Below are 19,168 nucleotides of genomic sequence, written 5' to 3'. Positions count from 1 at the left end.
CATCACATTTGCACCATCTCTTTTCTTCCATTCAGTCACTTCCTGTTTATGATTGTGAAATGAGAATTGTGTGCATTGTGTAAAAGGAATAACAAAAATGCTGAAAAAGGCAGATGAAGCAGCAGAAAATAGGGTTGTATAATTTTCTAGTCAAAATGATTTCAAAATGAACAAGTTTATGACACACAGTAGGTCTGCATCTGCTTTAATATCTCTATCACACCCAACAGTACGATGGAAGTTTCAGTAATTTTTTTAAAAAAACAAAACAAAAAATTGTTCCCTGAAGCAGAAGTCTAAAGAAACCTGTAAAAGCTTTTCCGTTTCCTTTTGCTAGACACTTGAGAACAGTATTAAAAAGCTTAAGTTGTAAATCTGATTCAAGCCAAGTCCAAAGCATTTTGAAGGAGATGCTTTTTATTGCAAGTGAGTATAAAAACAATATCAGTAGCACACTAGCATCTTGAAGATGAAGTGCTGGGGGCTTTTCTATGACACTTCTTTAGCTAAGCAGTGAAATTTCAGGCATAAACTTCCATCTCTCTGAGAAAGTCGATGCAAAACAAGATCTCAGGCAAACAGGTAATAACAATAGAAACTTGTATTCTTCTTTTCCATTATCTTTGCAAACTGATTTGATTGCAGTAAAGAAATGTTTTTTTTTCTTTTCAAGATTTTTAAAGGTTATTAGTGAGGCCATTACAGTTAAGCATTAGTTGTATGGTATGACTTAAAATAGGTTTCATGTATTAATTCAATCAATATGCTAGAGTTAAACATCTTTCTTCCCCTCTTTCAGTGTATGAAAGGTGATGAATGTTGATATTTAGGTATAAATGTTGACAATCTAAGCCACATTTTATGAAAATCTAGCAACTCAAGGCACACACTAGAAAAAAAATGACAGTCATCTAAATGTGATTGTTAATGTTCCTAGAAGTGGGAAAATTGGACTTTCGACTCTATTTTTGTACTTTCTCGAAGTCCATTTTACATTGTCAGCATCAAGATGTGAATGTGAAGGTAATAACTACTTCCTCTAGAGCTGTTACTGCCAGGGTCTAGTTGGGGCTGATGCTGGCCCTATGAGATGGTCCAGTGAAACTGGGTGTCAGAAGCCAGAGCAGACAGAGAAAGGATCCAAAGAGCCAGAGGCATTGTGTATAATCTAAGATAAGAAGCAAACATGTTACCAAGCTTCCACTGGTCCAGTAAGGCTCCTTCAGTTCCTTAAGTCACTAAATCTAGCTCAGCGATCAAAGTATTGGATCACTATAGACAGGCGTCTTAGCAATATCATTTAAATACTTATTATATTGATATCCTGTCTTTCCTCCAGTGAATTTAAGGCACTGTATATGACTCTCCTTGCCAACTTCCTACCAGCAATGCAAGGAGTATTACCTAGGCTCTGCTTCATGTCTTTGGTTTCAGACTCCTGCTTTGTGCCACTACTAGTCCAAGGAAGGATGGCAAAGAAAGAGCCTTGTGAAATAGCACTGTCATTTCTATGCTCTGGTGCTACAGAAGATCCTTACAGTTTGTAGAAACAAGAGTGGAAGAAATGGGTGGACAATGAAAATGATGCAGGTAATGTGGATCAGAAATTTAGCAACATGATAATGAATAAGTATCTATGCCATGGACCTGAACCCTTTTCCCACACAAAAGCCACAAAGCAGACACATCTGCTAGGTTGAATCCAGATATCTGCACATGAAAATATTGCGCATAGAGTTAGGGAACCCTGTTGAGTGGGTTGAGTCATGGTCCAAGTTGGGGCAGGGAATACCTGAAAGCTGAGTGGAGGCACCTTCCATGACTGAAATTCTTCTGTTCATGGAAAGGAAACCAAAGAGTCAAAGCAGCGTTTACTAGAAATGTGACTAGTGCTTTGAGTACTATTAACCAATTCCACACTGGGAGGATATTTCATAGGTCAATGCTGTCTAATTCCACACAGCTGCAATTTCCCACAGGAAACTCAAAACATCTAGAAAAGCCTTAAATAAATACAGGCTATTGGATGACAATCACAAGGTACATTCCAAGTCACTTGTTCTCAGGAGAGACAATCTGAGATTTTCCAGCAGAGCCTTTCTGTTTGTATTTATTTTACTGTCAACCCACAATATCCTTGGATTCATTCGCCATGGATTCAATCATCCATGGCTTGAAAATGTGTGTGTATATATATATATATATATATATATATATTCCCAAAAGCAAACCTTGAATTTTGCCATTTTATATAAGGGACACCATTTTACTATGGCATTAAAGGAAACTAAGCATACATGAATTTTGGTATCTATGGGGTCCTGGAACTCAACTCCAGCAGATATCAAGGGCCCAGTGTACTTTTTTCCTTTTGCTAAGGGGTCAAATAACCCCCACCCCCTTTTAACATACTGGCTGATATGTTGATGGATATTTTAGTACATTGGTTAGAGGATTATGCATTTTGATTTTAAAGAAAAAACAAACAGAAAACACAAAATAATATGGTTGAGATATTACAACAGATGTAAAAATATAACGTAGCTTCATATTCATTGGAAGGTATTCTTCACATGTTCAGTTATTTGTAGAGAACATCGAATGGTCAGGGTTTCCCCTTGTGTGTAGGAGCTCTACACACTGCTGTGCATAGAGAACTCTTTCCAATGAACATCAACTTGACATGCAGAAGGAATGTGCAGTGATCATGAGTGCAACTAATTCAACCCTCTCCACACATTTAAAATAGGTATAACTGGTACACTGCATAAATCTGTTGCTGTGATCTCATCTCCCTTTATCATTTGGTCACCGTCTTTTTGTCTCCTTCCTTCTGATTTTAAATCTCTCACCATCTTCATGGCTACTAAACACATTGGCTGGGGGTTTCTGGCAGTTATAGTCCAACAATTACACTTCCAACCTTTGGTTTTATGTATTGTAATACTGATCCCCAAATTCTCCCGCTTAAAAAAAATTTTTTTAGTGATAAGGGGAAGATAAATAAAGAGTAAGAAAGGACAAACAGATGAAACAAAAACATACAGCATCTTGCATCATGTTGTTGTTAACAGAAAATAAATTTCAAGAAATAAGAAGTTTAAGGAATTCACATTGACTGCAGCAAATCTGAGTTTTCTTGAGGGCATTCAGTCCATAGATTATTGATCCACTGCCCTGTGTATATGTGTGTGTATGTGTATATACACATACATATTAAAAACCTTTTTACATTCCTCCTTATCGCCAAAGAATTCTAGCCAGTTTATAAGAAAAAAAACCCATTAAAATACTGCTCTATTAAAATTTGTAACAACATAGCATAAAACAAAAAGATACAATGTGAGAGCAATAACAATACTAAAAACAGAGCCTGATAAAAAAACAGCATCAAATTAGGCACTTCTAAATTACCTGTTTCCTTTTGGATTTTCTAAACTTCCAGGTCTTTGTAAAAGAGGGCTTACAGGCAGAGTGTTTCAATCAATACTAGTTCTCCCCTTCCCATCACCCAGTGAATACTGATATACGATTTTTCCCCCAGCAAGCTTTTGCAAGACACAATGAATGCAGTTAATTGTAGTTAACCTATTTCAATGAAATGCCTGTTCATGGAAGCAAGAAGTAAAAACAGGGGCTGGTTTACTAAGTTTAAAGAAATAACTAGAGCACTTTGTATTTATAGTTTATCTTCTTTAAAGTGAAAGAGAAAAACTTTGAAAAAAATGTGAACACTCCTTTCTAAATCTTTAGCTTTTATCAAGGGGATTCACGATTTGTCCTAGCTTAACATTTCCATAGAGGCAACTCCCCAATCTTCACATCTTCAGAGATTCTTCACAATTAAGGAGTAAGTCTCTTTTGTTTGCTACCAGGGCTGAAGCTGTACAAAATGGTCATATTTTGACTTTATTAATTTCTTTAAAGAAGAAGGAATGGCTTTGTCACTTGTCTCTTGCTGTACTTTAATTTCATGTAAAATTACATGCACTACAGGGGGGGAAAAAGAGATGTTGCATATGGAAATAATAATTACAATCTGGGGTTCTAGTTCATCTTTATTACGTTCATGGACCAGCTCAGGTAAAAAGGGGGATGCAGAGTAAAAGAAGGTAAAAGCAAGTGAAAGGTAAAAGCAAGGTACAATCTGGGGGGAAATATAAATCTGTGTAACAAATTAACTGTTGGAGTCCCTCCAACAATACAGTCCCAATACAGCAACTTGTGCTTATAAAAATGGAAAATATTCAGTAGAAAAACAATCCTATGGAAAATATAAGACAACCTCAAAAATGTAATTTTGTTATGCAATAGGTGACTTAAGAAAAACAAGAAGAGGCCTCTTAGATTAGATCATGGGCTTCTGTAGTCAAGAGCCTTCTGTTCTTGCAGTGGCCAGCAAGATGTCTACTGGAAACTTTTAAACATGCCATGAGTATAATAGCACCTCCTGTTTGGATCACCAGCAAATAGTACTCAGATGTCTGTTACACAATCAAGGCTAGTAGCCTTCATAGCCTTCAAAGCCTTCTCTGAATCGTCCTTTAAAGCCATCAAGGTTGGCAACGATGACTATAATGCCTGGTTGTAAAAATTCCAAAGTTTATCTATGTGCTGCCTGAAGTGTGGTACCAAAATTTTTCCTGTTCTAAATCTCCCACCATTTAGCTTCAGTGGTTGACCCCAGTTTCTAGTACGATGGGACAAAGAGAGAAACCTCTCCCTATCAGCTTTCTCCACTCAGAATTGTATAAATCTCTGTAACATTTTCCCCTAAAGTGTAGTTGACTTTGAGGTTTCCTATGAAAAGAGAATGCCCTTCTAATCTTCAGATTTTGAAAAGAAAAACTCATGAAAATATGATGAAAAAGAATGAAAAGTAAAGCTCCAAGGCAAACCCCTGATAGTATTGATAAGGCACACAATCCAGAAAAAAACAGTCACAACAGCACCTAGTTTTTCACACCTAAATCTCCTCGAACAGCTGCTCTTGACTATGTGATGAAGAGCTCGAGCCTTTTTTCAAAAGAAAAAGAACCAGAAGAAGTGAAAAGAAAGACTCAATGAGCTCAATAGGGCTCACTCCCAGGTAAAAGGGTATAGAATAGGCAAACTGAATAGGCAAACTCTACATAAGACATTATTCACATACAAAACAAGTTGACAGAAGGTCTCTAGACTGGTATTTCACCCATCTAGTTTTCTACATCTAGGGGAGTATAGAAAAGCAGTGATGTGAACCATTTCTATAGTAAGGTGGCGACATATACCCCCCCCCCCCCCCCCAGTTCCAATAAATGCATCGACTAAAGGGAGGAGAAAAGACTGCACCAAATTGCAAGTGATAATTTCTAAACACAGATGAAAATTTAAACATAAAATTTAAAAGAAGCGATTACAGAAAAGATCAGCTTCCATAGTGGGAACGACAGACCTTTTAGAATTGCTTTACCAGTCATCTCAGAAAAGGCAAAGGGTGCTCAACCTGAGGAAAATGGAACACAAGACAGAAAACGGGAAATTTAGCACATAATAAGTAAGGAGCTAGTACAGGAATACCTGGTTAATCTAAATGAATATAAATCTCCATCCAAGAGTATTAAAAGAACTGGCTTATATAATATTGGAGCCATTGGCAATAATCTTTGAGAACTCCTGGAGAACAGGAGAAGTGCCAGCAGACTGGAGGAGGGCAAACGTTGTCCCCATCTTTAAAAGGGAAAAAAGAAGATCCCAACAATTATCGTCCAGTTAGTCTGACATCAATACCAGGAAAGATTTTGAGCAGACCATTAAACAGAGAGTCTGTGATCATCTAGAAGGCAATTCCATAATCACAAAAAGTCTACATGGGTTTCAGAGAAACAAGTCATGCCAGACAAATCTTATCTCTTTTATTGATAAAATTACCAGCTTGGTAGATGAAGGGAATGCTGTGGATATAGTATATCTTGATTTCAGTAAGGCCTTTGACAAGGTTCCCCATGATATTCTTGCAAACAAGCTTGTAAAATGTGGGCTAGACAAGGCCACTGTTGCATGAATTTGTAATTGGTTGACTGGCCGAAGCCAAAGGGTGCTCAACAATGGCTCCTGTTCATTCTGGAGAGAAGTGACCAGTGGGATTCCACAGGGTTCTGTCCTTGGCCCAGTACTATTCAACAACTTTATCAGTGTCCTGGATGACAGAATTGGGGGCATGCTTATCAAATTTGCAGATGACACCAAATTAGGAGGAATAGCAAATACACCAGAGGACAGGATCAAAATTCAAAACGACCTGAATAGACTAGAAAGCTGGGCTAAAGCTAACAAAATGAAATTCAACACAGAGAAATGTAAGGTACTGCACTTAGGGTGGAAAAACGAAATGCATAGATATAGGATGGGGGACACCTGGCTGAAAGAAACTACATGTGAAAGGGATCTGGGAGTCCAAGTAGACCACAAGTTGAACACGAATCAACAGTGCAATGCAGCAGCTAAAAAGGCCAATGCAATTTTAGGCTGCATCAATAAAAGTATAGTGTCTAGATAAAGGAAAGTAATAGTGCCACTCTATTCTGCTTTGGTCAGACCACAACTGGAATATTGTGTCCAGTTCTGGGCACCACAATTAAAAAAGGATGTTGAGAAACTAGGGCGTGTCCAAAGGAGGGCGAATAAAATGGTGAAGGGTCTGGAAACCATGCCCTATGAGAAACGACTTAGGGAGCTAGGGATGTTTAGCCTGGAGAAGAGAAGGTTATGAGGTTGTATGATAGCCCTGTTTAAATATTTGAAGGGATGTCAAATATAAATACCATAAATAAATAAATATCATATTGAGAAGGGAGCAAGCTTGTTTTCTGCTGCTCCAGACACTAGGACCCAGAACAATGGATGTAAGCTCCAGGAAAAGAGATTCCATCTCAACATTAGGAGGAACTTCCTGACAGTAAGGTCTGTTTGACAGTGGAACACTCTTCCTTGGAGTATAGTGGAGTCTCCTTCCTTGGAGGTCTTTAAACAGAGGCTGGATTGCCATCTGTTGGGGATGCTTTGATTGAGAGTTCCTGCATGGCAGGGGGTTGAACTGGATGGCCCTTATGGTCTCTTCCCACTCTATGATTCTGTGGAGTGAAGGCGAATATCAAACTGGTTTAAATGGAAGTGGGAATGAGACCCCAGTCTTTCTTTCACTCATACACATACTTACTTATTCACTCACACACAGAGCAACACAGAAACATTAATTTTCAGGGCAGTGCTGGGATGTGTGTTGAAAGAAGAAATGATAGCTTAGGAGGGCCCTGCCAGAAGCCATGATCTAATGAGGTTCCTTGCTCTCCTTCTCCTTCTCATGCTCCCTCAAGCAGAGGCTGCTGCTCTAAAAACCCTCCTTTCATCTTCTCCAGATTAGAAAAAGAAAAAGTCAGAAAAAGGCCTCCTAGTTTCTTGCCCTGCTCCCCTGAGCCCCTCTGACGGTCCTGTGCCACCATTTGAAAACCACCTAGCTTAAAGATAACTGGATCTACATAGGTTTACTGTAGGGCAGTGGTTCCCAACCTGTTCCCAGTTGTTCCGTGGCCACCCCAGGAAAATTACAATCTATCCCACTGCCCACCCCCACCCCCACCCTCGTAATACTACTCTTAAACACCATTAACTTGTAAGACATAGAGTAGGCCTCTTAGGCTCCGGCTTAGAAACTGATTCTAAAAAGGGCCCCATAACTCAAAAAGTAAGAAAGGGGGTGATTTCCTTGAAAACCATGCTAAGCCAGTCTCACCCCTCTGTGTGAGCCTAGGCCTTACTGTGTTGCTTACCAGGGTCAGCCCAAGGTGTTTTGTTGCTTGTGGCAAGGGACAAGATGCCATCTCCTTTATGTAGAGAAGCTAGCCACACCAGCAGCTGGATCTGATTTCAATACTGGCAACAAGACCTTCTTCCACACTGGACAGTTTAGAGATAGTAAGATAGGTAGTATTGGACATATACCTCTGTCTCACATCAGAGTGGAAAGGCCAGGAGAAACATCTGGACAGCTATTACTGCTGCTCCCCAGCACCTGCTGCCCTGGGCATTTGTAAGCAGGGATTCCACAGGAGATATCTATCTATCTATCTATCTATCTATCTATCTATCTATCTATCTATCTATCTATCTATCTATCTATCTATCCTTCTCTCTTCCTTCCTATATATAGCAAAGCAGGCAACCTACTCATTGTACAGAAAAAAGGACAAGACTATAAACTAAACTAGCAGTGGCCTCAGTGGGAATGACCTCTGCATTTTCAAGCTGTGTATGTAGGACCATCTGGGGGATTCTACTTTTTATATTATGTTGGTCTTCATCCACAGAGAATTGGCTTTGAAAGTTTGTGCAGAAACAGCTCTACATCAGCTAATACATTAGACTTTTTAACATGTTCATTCAGTTTTGACAGATGCCATGCTGTGTAAAAGTATCATTTATCAGAAGTCGATGATATTTACCATGTCCCTGTTTTTCAATCTGAAAAGTAGAGAACGGTGCAGTACAATTTTCCTTGTACTATAACAGTTTTTCTCATGTTTTCATGCATGCTATGGTAAGTGGCCATAGGGTTAATCATCTCTATACTTTGGTTCAGTTTCCAAAGGTAGCTAACATGAATAAGACTCTCTTTACTTCCAAAGGCTGTGTCTTTCATGGATTGATTGTAGACTAACAAGATGTGACTTAATTCAAATAAATGAGGTTCTTTTGATGACCAGGAAGGCCAATGTAGACATTGAGACATTTTAGACAGAGCTGTACATTACTTGAAGAAGCAGGTTTCCACGTTGAGGGTGACTCTGAATCCAGCTGTGGATGATTGGTTGGTGGATGTGGTGTGGAGCAAGACTTCCCCTATGCCCTCTCCTGGAGATGGCAGACCAAGCCACTGACACACAAACCTTGATCAATCTGCATTAAACTATCAGACTGCTGCACATTTTTTGACAATATTTGAAAATGTCAGCTTGTACAAAATCATGTACCCAGAATGTTGACAAGAGTGCCAAACCCTGCTATGATTTGCTCTTCATCACTTACTAGTCTGTTTTCAAGCACAACTAAAAATACAAAAGAGGAGTCTTTGTTGATATGCAAATGAATGTTAAATTTTGTGGATTTTGAAAATCTCCCAGTTGCCACATGGCCAGAGGAGGAGGAGCCAGCCTGCTAAAGATATCCTCCCCATACCATCTTAACTAAGGGCAGAAAGAACAAAATGCAAGCATCTTACTAACATCTCAATGTTTTTTCTCCTGTTTGGTATGTAACATCTTGCCTGATGAAGAAGCCAGTGGAGCTTTGAAAGCTTGCAGCAAGTATATTGTGCATTTTGCTTGGCCAATAAAGGTATTACTGTTTGGTATATTTTTGTTTGAATTTACTAAATGGCCAACACAGCTACTTCTGCATGTTAACTAAAAACGCTATTCATCTATAACAGAGAAGCCCTAAAGGGTGGGCTACTGCCAGAGTTTATGGGGACTGCATTGGCTCTCAATGAAACTTAGAAGGACACTGTCCACGCCCATATCTCCTTATTGTATTGCTCCATGCTCCAGGCAGCCCACATCCAACCTGGGCTTCTCCTGTACCTTTTCAAGAATGGGATTTTGTCATTCTTGAAAAGCTGCAGGAGAAGCCCAGGTTGGACACAGGCTGCCTACTGGCTGGGCATGGAGCAGTGTGATAAGATCCATCACTGATGGCTACAACCCACATGTAAAATGGCATGAATTTTGTGTGAGATAATCTTCTTACCCTGAGCAATGGAAAGAGAAAGAGGAAGAGTCATCTGGGATGCTTTCTGTGGGATGTTGTGCAGCTAGTTAGGAACACGAATAGAAGACAGAAACAAGGAGAGAGTGAAAGTGAGAAAGAGAGAAGGAAAGGAATGACTTGTCCAGCATGGCATAGCAAATAGATTATACTAAACTACAGTCCAAAATATTGAAAGTGTATCAGGTTATCTAATCCCAATCTAGATCCTTCCCAATTAGGATTCTGATGCAGGCAAAGTCTATTCTGTTTTACCTTACCTTGGCATTAAGAAATTGTCTACCTTTCTTTGTTTTCATCTTTTGGGGCTATATGTTTCTGCTCTTTTTGTTTGTTTCAATTTCTCATTTTGATCTTGTGGCATGCTGCTTGAATTTTTCAATTCCATTTTTTCTTGCATTTAAATTGCTTTAATGTTATTCTGCAACTATGTTTTAATTATTTCATGGCACTGGAAATGTAGTTTTGCACCTTGGGGGTATTTTCAGATACAGAAATGGCCCACAAATGTAAATATACATAATTAAAATACATCTTCCATATTTATAAGGTTCCCAACTTTGTCCATGGGTTTTACTGGAAATATATCCCAGTGCTAGTTCATATTATTTTCCTTAAACCCTTTCAATGGTGCTTTACAGAGCACCCAAAAAGGGTGCTCTATCGGCACCCGTGTTTGCTGTGCCAGGGAACCGCAGTGGACAAACCACGCGATTCCCTGGCGCAGCAAAAAGTACCCACAAAAAGCGGGTTCTTTTTGCAGTGTGGTTATGATGCCGCAAGGTGCCAATGGTGCACTTGTGGCATCATAAACGTGATGTGACGTGCGGATGCTAAGTGTCCACGACATCAAAATGGCAGCGCCCATGTAGAATGGGCGCCGCCATTTTGTACGTACTAGGTACATACTAGGGTTAGGGCGTCCGGAAAGGACACCCTTTCCTAAACCTAATACGTACCTAGTACGTACTACTGGCATGTCTGTAATGCGCCAATGTCTCATTTAATTATTACAGTAATTGTTTTAAAGGAAGGATCTGAATTTAAACATAGAAGCTTTGCAGGAGGGCACTAACAATTTTCAGTATTATACCATACTAGGATTAAAGTTTCCTGGTAGAAGAACCTTCTTCTCACACAAGAAGCCCTTGAGGAAAAGGTGAGGTATTAGTTAAAAACAAACAAAACATACATATCCTTTCATCAAATATCAAATTCCACAGAATAGTAAGATTAAAGCTAGTCTGATTTTCCAGTCCAGCAAATGAAATGATGGGTTTGGTGAGTTTTGCTTTGCTATTGAGCTTCAGTCTTATTCAAAATATATTCCAAATGTAATAGGGGGAGCAGGGAAAGGTTTTGCTGAAGGAATAATGAGAGCCAGATGATTATACTGTATACAATTGCATGATACTTGTTATGGACTCTCTCCCCTGCTCTAAAATATTCAAGAATGAGAGTGTCCTCTAATTCAGTGTTTCTCAGGACTTGTTAACAGTCTTCAAGTTGATCTTGACCATAGTGACCCTGTGAATGAGACATCTCCAAGACTCCATGTTCTCCACTGCTCTGCTTAGTTCCTGCAAATTCATACCATGACCTCCTTAATAGAGTCCATCCATCTAGCATGTCGTCTTCCTCTCTTTCCACTTCTCTCTACCTTTCCCAGTATTATTGTTTTTTCTAATGAGTCCTCTGTTTTCATGATGTGTCCAAAATATGACAGCCTAAGTTTTATCATTTTGACTATGCTGGCTAGGTGGGTCCAAAACATCTGGACAGCCACAGTTGCCTACCTCAGCTTGATATTAATACAAACACGTTCTTAGAGTGTAGACAGTAGGGATGTACATTTTCATATACACTTGCTGGCAAAGTCAAAGTGAAAGGCAACTTTTAAAATTTTGTTTAAAGGGGAGTATAGCTCAGTCCTGGTTCTGCAAATGTGCCAGATGCCATCTAGTTTGTTTACACCAGAACCAGAGTTTGAGCCATGCGTCATTGGGACTTCCCGCAGACAGGATGTGGGAAGGCTGGTTTATTTGGCCTGTGCAGAAAAGGCTGCTGTTAGGTTGGCAACATGGGTAGTGATGTCATAAGTGATGCTACACAGATCAGTGGTATGTGACACAGATCAGTGTTAGGAACTGATAGACTAGTCAATTTCCAGTTCACATATATTTTCCATGTGTTTATTGATAGACCATTAATTTGCACAATTTAAAAACAAAATATTTGCACCAAAATCTGTATTTTAATCTCTCTAGTCCAAACTTTTTCTCTTTAAGTCTGTATTTTAAAACAGATTTTCTCTCCAAACTGACTCTTTTTTATTATACATTTTGGTCAGTTTTTAAGGCTAAGAACTACAGCACAACATCCAGAGAAACATAAACTCTGAAGGATAACTGTGGCCCAAACAGATGGGCATAGGGAGCTGGCTTCTGGCCATGCTGAGCATGCCATTTATATGATACATGCCCCTGGAGGGCCCAGCAGCTAGCCATGGGCCTCCCCAGGGCCACCTATGGTGGCCCAAATCTGCCCCCAAAAGGAGCAGATCTTTTCCACTTCTATTTGGGGCTGAGGTGGAAGGCACCCTCAGGGCCATGGCATGTATTTACTGTGGCCCTGGGACGATCAGGCTGGAAACGGCTTCCGGCCACTCCTGGATGTCTGTCTGCTTTGGCCTTGTGTTTTCATTCTGAATTTGTTGCTAACAACAACAGCAACAGCAGCAGCAGCAACAACAACAACAACAACAACAAGGTTTCACAGTACACTTCAGTTATGTACAATGTCAATGAAATAGGAAAAAATCCAGGGCTCCATCCAAAGCATAGATATCTTCAGCGTTCTAATTTAGACATCACTAGGATCAGCAGTTGTGATTATGCCCTAATTCATATTTTATAACTTACTCACTAGAAATGCACTTTAGTCCTTGAGTTACTGTAATTAATCCAGGCCTATGCCATGCACTGTCAAGCTTGTCACAGTCTCTTATATTTTATTTTTCCATCAAACTCAATGGCATCACAGACAGAAAAATTGAAAAAATAACGACATGGCAGTGAGAAGCCTTTCAAGCAAATGAGGACATTTTGGAAAGGGTCTTTGGGGCAATTGATCTACTGCAGTTTGTCATGAAAGAAGAACAGCAATTTTTAGCTGTTAGGCATCATACAGACACAACAGGAATTCTTAAATGGACCTGATGTATGAGGCGGAAGTAAAGCAACATATAGATGTTAACACATAAGCTCAGCAACTGATTTTCAGAATGATTCTAAGGACTTTATCACACAAGGCATAGAACATGAAATTAGAGCAAGATAGCCGTGTGATAAGGTACAGCCACAGCCACAACACTGTGTCTGTCCAGTAGCTGGTCTGTAGTCCATTGGTTGCTTGAACGCTCGTTCTCATTGATGGAGAGCTATTAGTGCTTCTCAATTGTGCTGCTTCTCTCCCCTCCCCATTCTCAATTGGACTGGTTTCTCCCCCAATTTCTTTCCTTTTATTCATTTTTTAAAAACTCAATGGATTGCCATGATTGCACAATTGCACTAAAAATAAAAAATAAAGGCATAGGGCAGGGAGGCAGAACTATGGAGGCCAGTGTGAGGCCAGCGGAGTGTAAGACAAAAGCATCATCATGGCAGTTTGGAAATGCTGTGGGACAATGACTGTCCCCAGCCCATTAAGTTAGAACTTTCTAGACTAATGCGATTATGGAGACATTCAAGCCTGGTGTGATAAAGCCCTAAAAGGCCAGTGAAAATAAACTCCAGACTTCAATTCTTTGCAAAGCTTATCCATGGCGGGATACAGACCGCACTCGCGACATCACTTGGGCGCTGCGACGTGTGGACATTTCTTCCTCCATTTCTTCTAAAAAGTTTCAACAGACCTTTTTGTGTCATAGTGCCATGCTGCACATTTCCATACCCCCACCCTCATTGTGTATATTGGCAACGGTGGCAAAGTCATGGAAATCATGTCATGATGAAATCTCAGTATGATGTACATGTAGTGGACAGTGTTTGAATTCTGAAGGAGAACAGTAGAGGAGTTTTCAATCTAGGTCTTTATCACACCATTCTGCTATCCTTCCACAATCATGCTTTTTGATGAGTGGAAGCATACTGGTTTGGAATTATTTCATATTGCATTTCCCCCTATGAACTGGAACTGCTGCAGAAGGGACCTGTTGCATGAAGGTGGTAATGGAACAGCAGCAAGATTGAGAGTCTTTTGATGGGTTTTGCTCAAAAGTGAAAAAGCACTACGGTAACAAATGCAATGCAATGCAACAGCAGGGTAGTTACGATGTTGTGTGATAAGTACCAGCCAAACATGCTTTTATCCTGTTAAAATTCTGCTTTTGAGCCTCGTGTGCTAAAATTCCAAGTCACAGCCTCATCCACTATTTCTTTCAGAGTTTATCCTAATCACAGCTTCTATTTTGCATTCTAAAACATTAGCTTTGGAGGCTAACAATTGCCCATAATAACTAATATTATGTTGTGTGGGAGAAGAGGAAAACTCAACACTTGATTTAAATCACCAAGAGAAAGACACTGGTACTTAATGAAGAACAGTGCATATCTAATCATTAAGTTATGTTAATTTACAACTCAATACAAGAGTTTACAACATCTAGGAGGATGTCGTTTGTATTACTTTTCCATCAGCTTTTAATTTTTTAAAAAAGTGTGCTGTGTAAAATGTAGTGCTTGAAATATTGTACCCACTGCTATTCATCAGAGCCAGCTTAGAGGTGAGTAGAGAAGGCAGTACTGTACAAAATCACCAGAGCCCAGCAGTCCAGAGGGACCCCTGGGAATCAACTGTGTTGCATATGGTTTTTGTCTTTCTTGGTAATCTCATCATGTATTGATTGTGTTTGATATGCTTTGTAAAACGTGAATTTCAAAGAAAATAATAATGATGGACAAATTTTTTTGCAACAAAATACCAAAGATTGCATAAAGGCCTGCTTTTGCTACAAAATAAAGAAGGATTGTGGCTCAAATGAGGTAATGGAAGCATGGATGAAAGAAGGGGCAGCTGGAAACAGAGACCAGGAGTGCCCATAATGCCCACAGGAGGAGGAAGAGGAGGGGGGAGTGCTTCTATTTCTGTGGCTTAGGCAAGCAGCTCTTTCAACTCTTTCCTAACTGCTTGACCTCTAAGAGCAGCTCCTGATCAATTTCTGGTTGGTCCTGGTTTGCTGCTCTAAGGCAATTGACCTGGGTAGGGAGCAAGCTCTCCTGTGGCCTGAAAGAATGATGGCCAGAGGGCTAGGGTGATAGTTGTAGGAGGCTGTGGCTGCGTGTTCTCCCCTCTACCCACAAAAATGGTGATGAATGCAGCACATTTCAGTCCATTATTATTGGAAGCTGAAGCAGATGGTGGCTCTGTTATAAAAGGGCCAGACATAGGTCTGTCACCTGGACAGCTCACATATAACCTTGGGGATGCTCACATTAAAATCACATGTGGATTCACGCCCAACACTCAATAATGGAGTCTTGAGCTGTTTTCTGTCTAGAAGGCTACACAATTTCCACAGTCTAACAACATAATACTATACAGTGGGCCCTCCCCTTACACAGGGGATCCGTTCCTGATCCCCCCTGTGTAAGGGGAAATCCATGTATGCTCGCATCCCATTGGAAACAATGGGGTGTGTGCATGCAGTGGCGTGGCAGCATGCACGCAACAGGTGCACACGCCATTGCTTTTGTTGCTGCGCAGCCTCTGTGTATAATGCGCACACGTATGGCAAGGGCACACTGTACATCTACTAAAAAGTAACTCTTCCTTTGAAATGTGATGTAGTTTACTTGTTGGTATGTGGATACCTGATTTCAGCCTTCATGCTCAAGCATAATTTTTAGTCAGACTTCCTAAGAGGCAAAGTGTTACAAGTGCTGGAAGAACCAACTGCTGCTATGCACACACAATGCAGCGACAGCTTACAAATACAATTATTGCTAATTAAAACCTATGGCCTTCCTGAGATGGTTAGATTCCAGCTCCCATCTGTCCCAGTCAGCATGGCTAACAGACATGGATGATGATAATTGTAGTTTATGAACATATGAAGGTCCACACTTCTTCCTTTTTTTAGCAAAGGAGCAAAAAGACTCTACTGCTTACATTCCTGCCACTGAAATCAACTGAAGCTATGTATGAGTGACACCTTCATAGAACTGCAGCATTTATAGGCACTATCTGAACATATTGTCCTCATTCCTTTGCATGACCATAGAAGCCTTTTCAAAATATTAAATATTCAGTCAGAGAAAAGAATAAGTGAATGGTAAATGACTGAAGAGGTGAAATGAAGGCAAATGCTTTTGTCGGCTCCATGGTTCAATTGAGGGAGCTCCAGTCTTCTTCCTTTGTGAGAGGAAGCAGAAATCAAAGTGAATTACTCCATCAATGCCTTTCTCTCAGCTGCAGAGAGAGTCTGCAGAGAGAGAGAATATTGAGGTGCTGGCTAATGGTCAGAATCCTTTAAATAGCCCTGCTAGGCAGGCTTGAGCTAGCTGACTAGCTTTTATTTTGCTTCGTTGACTCTCTTAGCCATGAAAATGGAGCTATTAGCATGCAGGATGAGGATGATGTTCAATTAATGCCGAATAGCAAAATATGCTGAGAGAACTCAATCACCCATTGGTCTTAATGGACTTGGTATGATGGCACATTGAATAGGATATTTGCATTGCATTCTTTTGATATATTTCCAGAGTTTCATCTTTGGAGGCAGAAATGGTAGAAGAGAGAATACACACCAAAAGATTAAGGCTGCAAGCCATTCCACTTTTGCCTAGGAGATCCAGGAAGCTGAGCAGGGTGAGGCCTGGTTAGTACTTAGATGGGAGACTGCCAAGGATTACCAGAGGCTGAGGGCTATATTTCAAACGAAGGTGATGGCAAAACCATCTGAGTATTCCTTATCTCAGAAAACTTTATGAAATTCATGGGGTAGCCATGAGTCAACAGGCAACTTGAAAGCATGCGCGCGCGCACACACATACACACACAGTGCACTCCAGTGAGGTTGCTGGATAGTGTAGAGGAAAGAACTGGCAAAACCACCTCTGAAGGAAGCTAAGCAGGGGATACCAAGGGATACTAGGGACTGCCAGGTATATTCAGGCTGAACGAGGAAAGAATTCTGCCAGAAACCCTGGAGAACCTTTGCCACCAGTCAGAGTTGACAATACTGGGCTAGAAAGAGGCTGCTTTGAAGGAACTCCAGTGCCAAGAGGGACAAAAGTCCTAAGGAATCATCCTCTCAGTGCCAGTCTCCATAGCAGGAGAGAAAGAGAGGACGAACAAGGCCCCATTGGCCCCTCCTTCCCCCTATCATTCCTGTCATAGCTCCTTAACTTTCCCCTTTTCATGTGTACATGGAGCTGAACTTCCCAACCTGAGGCCCTTCTCTGTGCGGAGAAGGCTCTAGGAAGAGCAGTGGAGCTGGATGGGTGGCGTGGCCCCGTTCCCTACCTTGTGCTTTTGTAGGAATGAAAGAGGGGAAATACTGGAGAATGATGGGAGTTCTATAGTAAATATACTCAAACTGTAATTCTGTGAAAAATAGAAGGAGCCTAGGGCATTCTATGTTCAGTCAGTCTCTAGTCCATCTAGCCTAAGGGTGGGCAAAGTGTGATCTGCAGGCCACATATGGTCCTCAGAGGCCCCTAGGAGGAAATCTTTTGCCCTCCCTCAATGCCAATGATACTATGGAGTTTATTGCACTGCTAATAAAACTCGCCTTAGTTCTACTGAGTTGAATTCTAATTTGGGAGGCAGCTGGGTTCTATTGCACACGTTTTGTTACCAAATCTGCCAGGCTAATTCAGCTCAGCTGCATCCAGAGTCCCAAGTGTGCTCAGCAAGCTGCTTTTCAAAGTCCAAAGTTTTCTAACTTTGAAAAGTAGCTTGTTGAGCGCTCCTGGTACCCAGGCTGCATCTGGGCCGTATTTGTCTGGCAAATTTGGTGGCAAAACTCATGTGATAGGACCGGGTTGCCTCCCGAAGTACGAAGTAGAATTCAACTAGGGAGTGGCAAACTGGGGTTTTTAGCTGTACGAGAAGCTCCTATGTTAGGACCATGGAGGCCTTTTCTAAAAAGAAACAAATCAGGAATTGAACAGGAACAGGCTCTAAAAACATAACTGAAATGCCTCCCATGGCCTCTAGAAGATTTGGGGGGGGGGTATTTGGGTATAAACACACACACAGATTGCAGACTGGGTGCAGTGGGGATTGCATCCCTTCAAGGTATCCTAAAGGACTAATATCTCCACCTAGCCTCCCACAATTACCCAACCCAATCTAGTCCATTAACACCTATGACAGTAAGGTCTACATGGGGCTACCTTTGTATCAAGTTCGGAAACTTCAATTAGTACCAAATGCAGTAGCCAGATTGGTCACCGGTACACCTAGGACTGACCATATAACACTAATCTTAAGATTTCTACACAGGCTGCCAATTAGTTTCCGGGCGCAGTACAAAGTGTTGGTCATTACTTTTAAAGCCCTATATGGCTTGGGCCCGAGTTACTTGAAGGAACACCTCTCCCTACACAATCCGCCCCGCACTCTCAGAACTACAGGGAAGAGCCTATTGGACTGCCCAAAGACTAGATTAAGATCTACTTCCCATAGGGCATTCACTGTGATGGCTCCCAAATTATGGAATGGCTTGCCAGAGGAGATCCGTCTAATTACCACCTTAGATGCTTTTAAGAAGACAATCAAGACAGATCTCTTCCGGCGAGCCTACCCCCCAGACTTGCTTTAACAGCTTAAGATGATACTCCACTCAGAACATGATGAGGAATCAGATATTGATATTGCACATGTACAGGTATTTTAATGTGTTTTTAAATTTTGCTTTGTATAATGAGAATGTATTTTAACTATGTGTAACTTTATATATGTGCTGTTCTCCCGCCTCGATCTGTAGGGAGTGGCGGAATATATAAATAAAAATTATTATTATTATTATTATTTCATAGCTATATCTAACTAGATGAGTCATGGGACTGAACCTGGAACCTGGTGTGAGCAAATGATGTGCTCTACTGTGAAGCTGCAAAACTGCCTATGCCATTTGTCATCCAAAAAACCAGTTATAGGATATTTTTTCCTCTTTTATAGGCAGAAAAATGGTTGCTCATCCAGTAAATCCCTTTGAATTGATGAATAAAAAAAGTTAATATTTCTTAATCAGTTCAGTGTATAAGCATGGCTGTAATGAAATGTATTTTCATATGTAGGTTTCACATCACCTCACTTGCAAACTCTGCCCTCCTTCCATGTACAGAATTTGGCCAGACGG

General features: G+C 40.6%; 1 protein-coding gene across 2 annotated transcripts in view; it reads right to left on the bottom strand.

Moving 5' to 3' along the window:
• The window catches only part of GPC6 (glypican 6), a 970,469-nt gene that overhangs the window by 42,259 nt on the left and 909,042 nt on the right, over positions 1-19,168 (bottom strand). The gene's annotated exons all lie outside the window — the stretch shown is intronic.

The sequence above is a fragment of the Sceloporus undulatus genome, chromosome 3 (assembly GCF_019175285.1).
Source record: "Sceloporus undulatus isolate JIND9_A2432 ecotype Alabama chromosome 3, SceUnd_v1.1, whole genome shotgun sequence".
Classification (NCBI taxonomy): domain Eukaryota; kingdom Metazoa; phylum Chordata; class Lepidosauria; order Squamata; family Phrynosomatidae; genus Sceloporus; species Sceloporus undulatus.
Note: the sequence above shows the minus strand (reverse complement) of the source record. Positions and strands in the feature narration are given on the sequence as shown.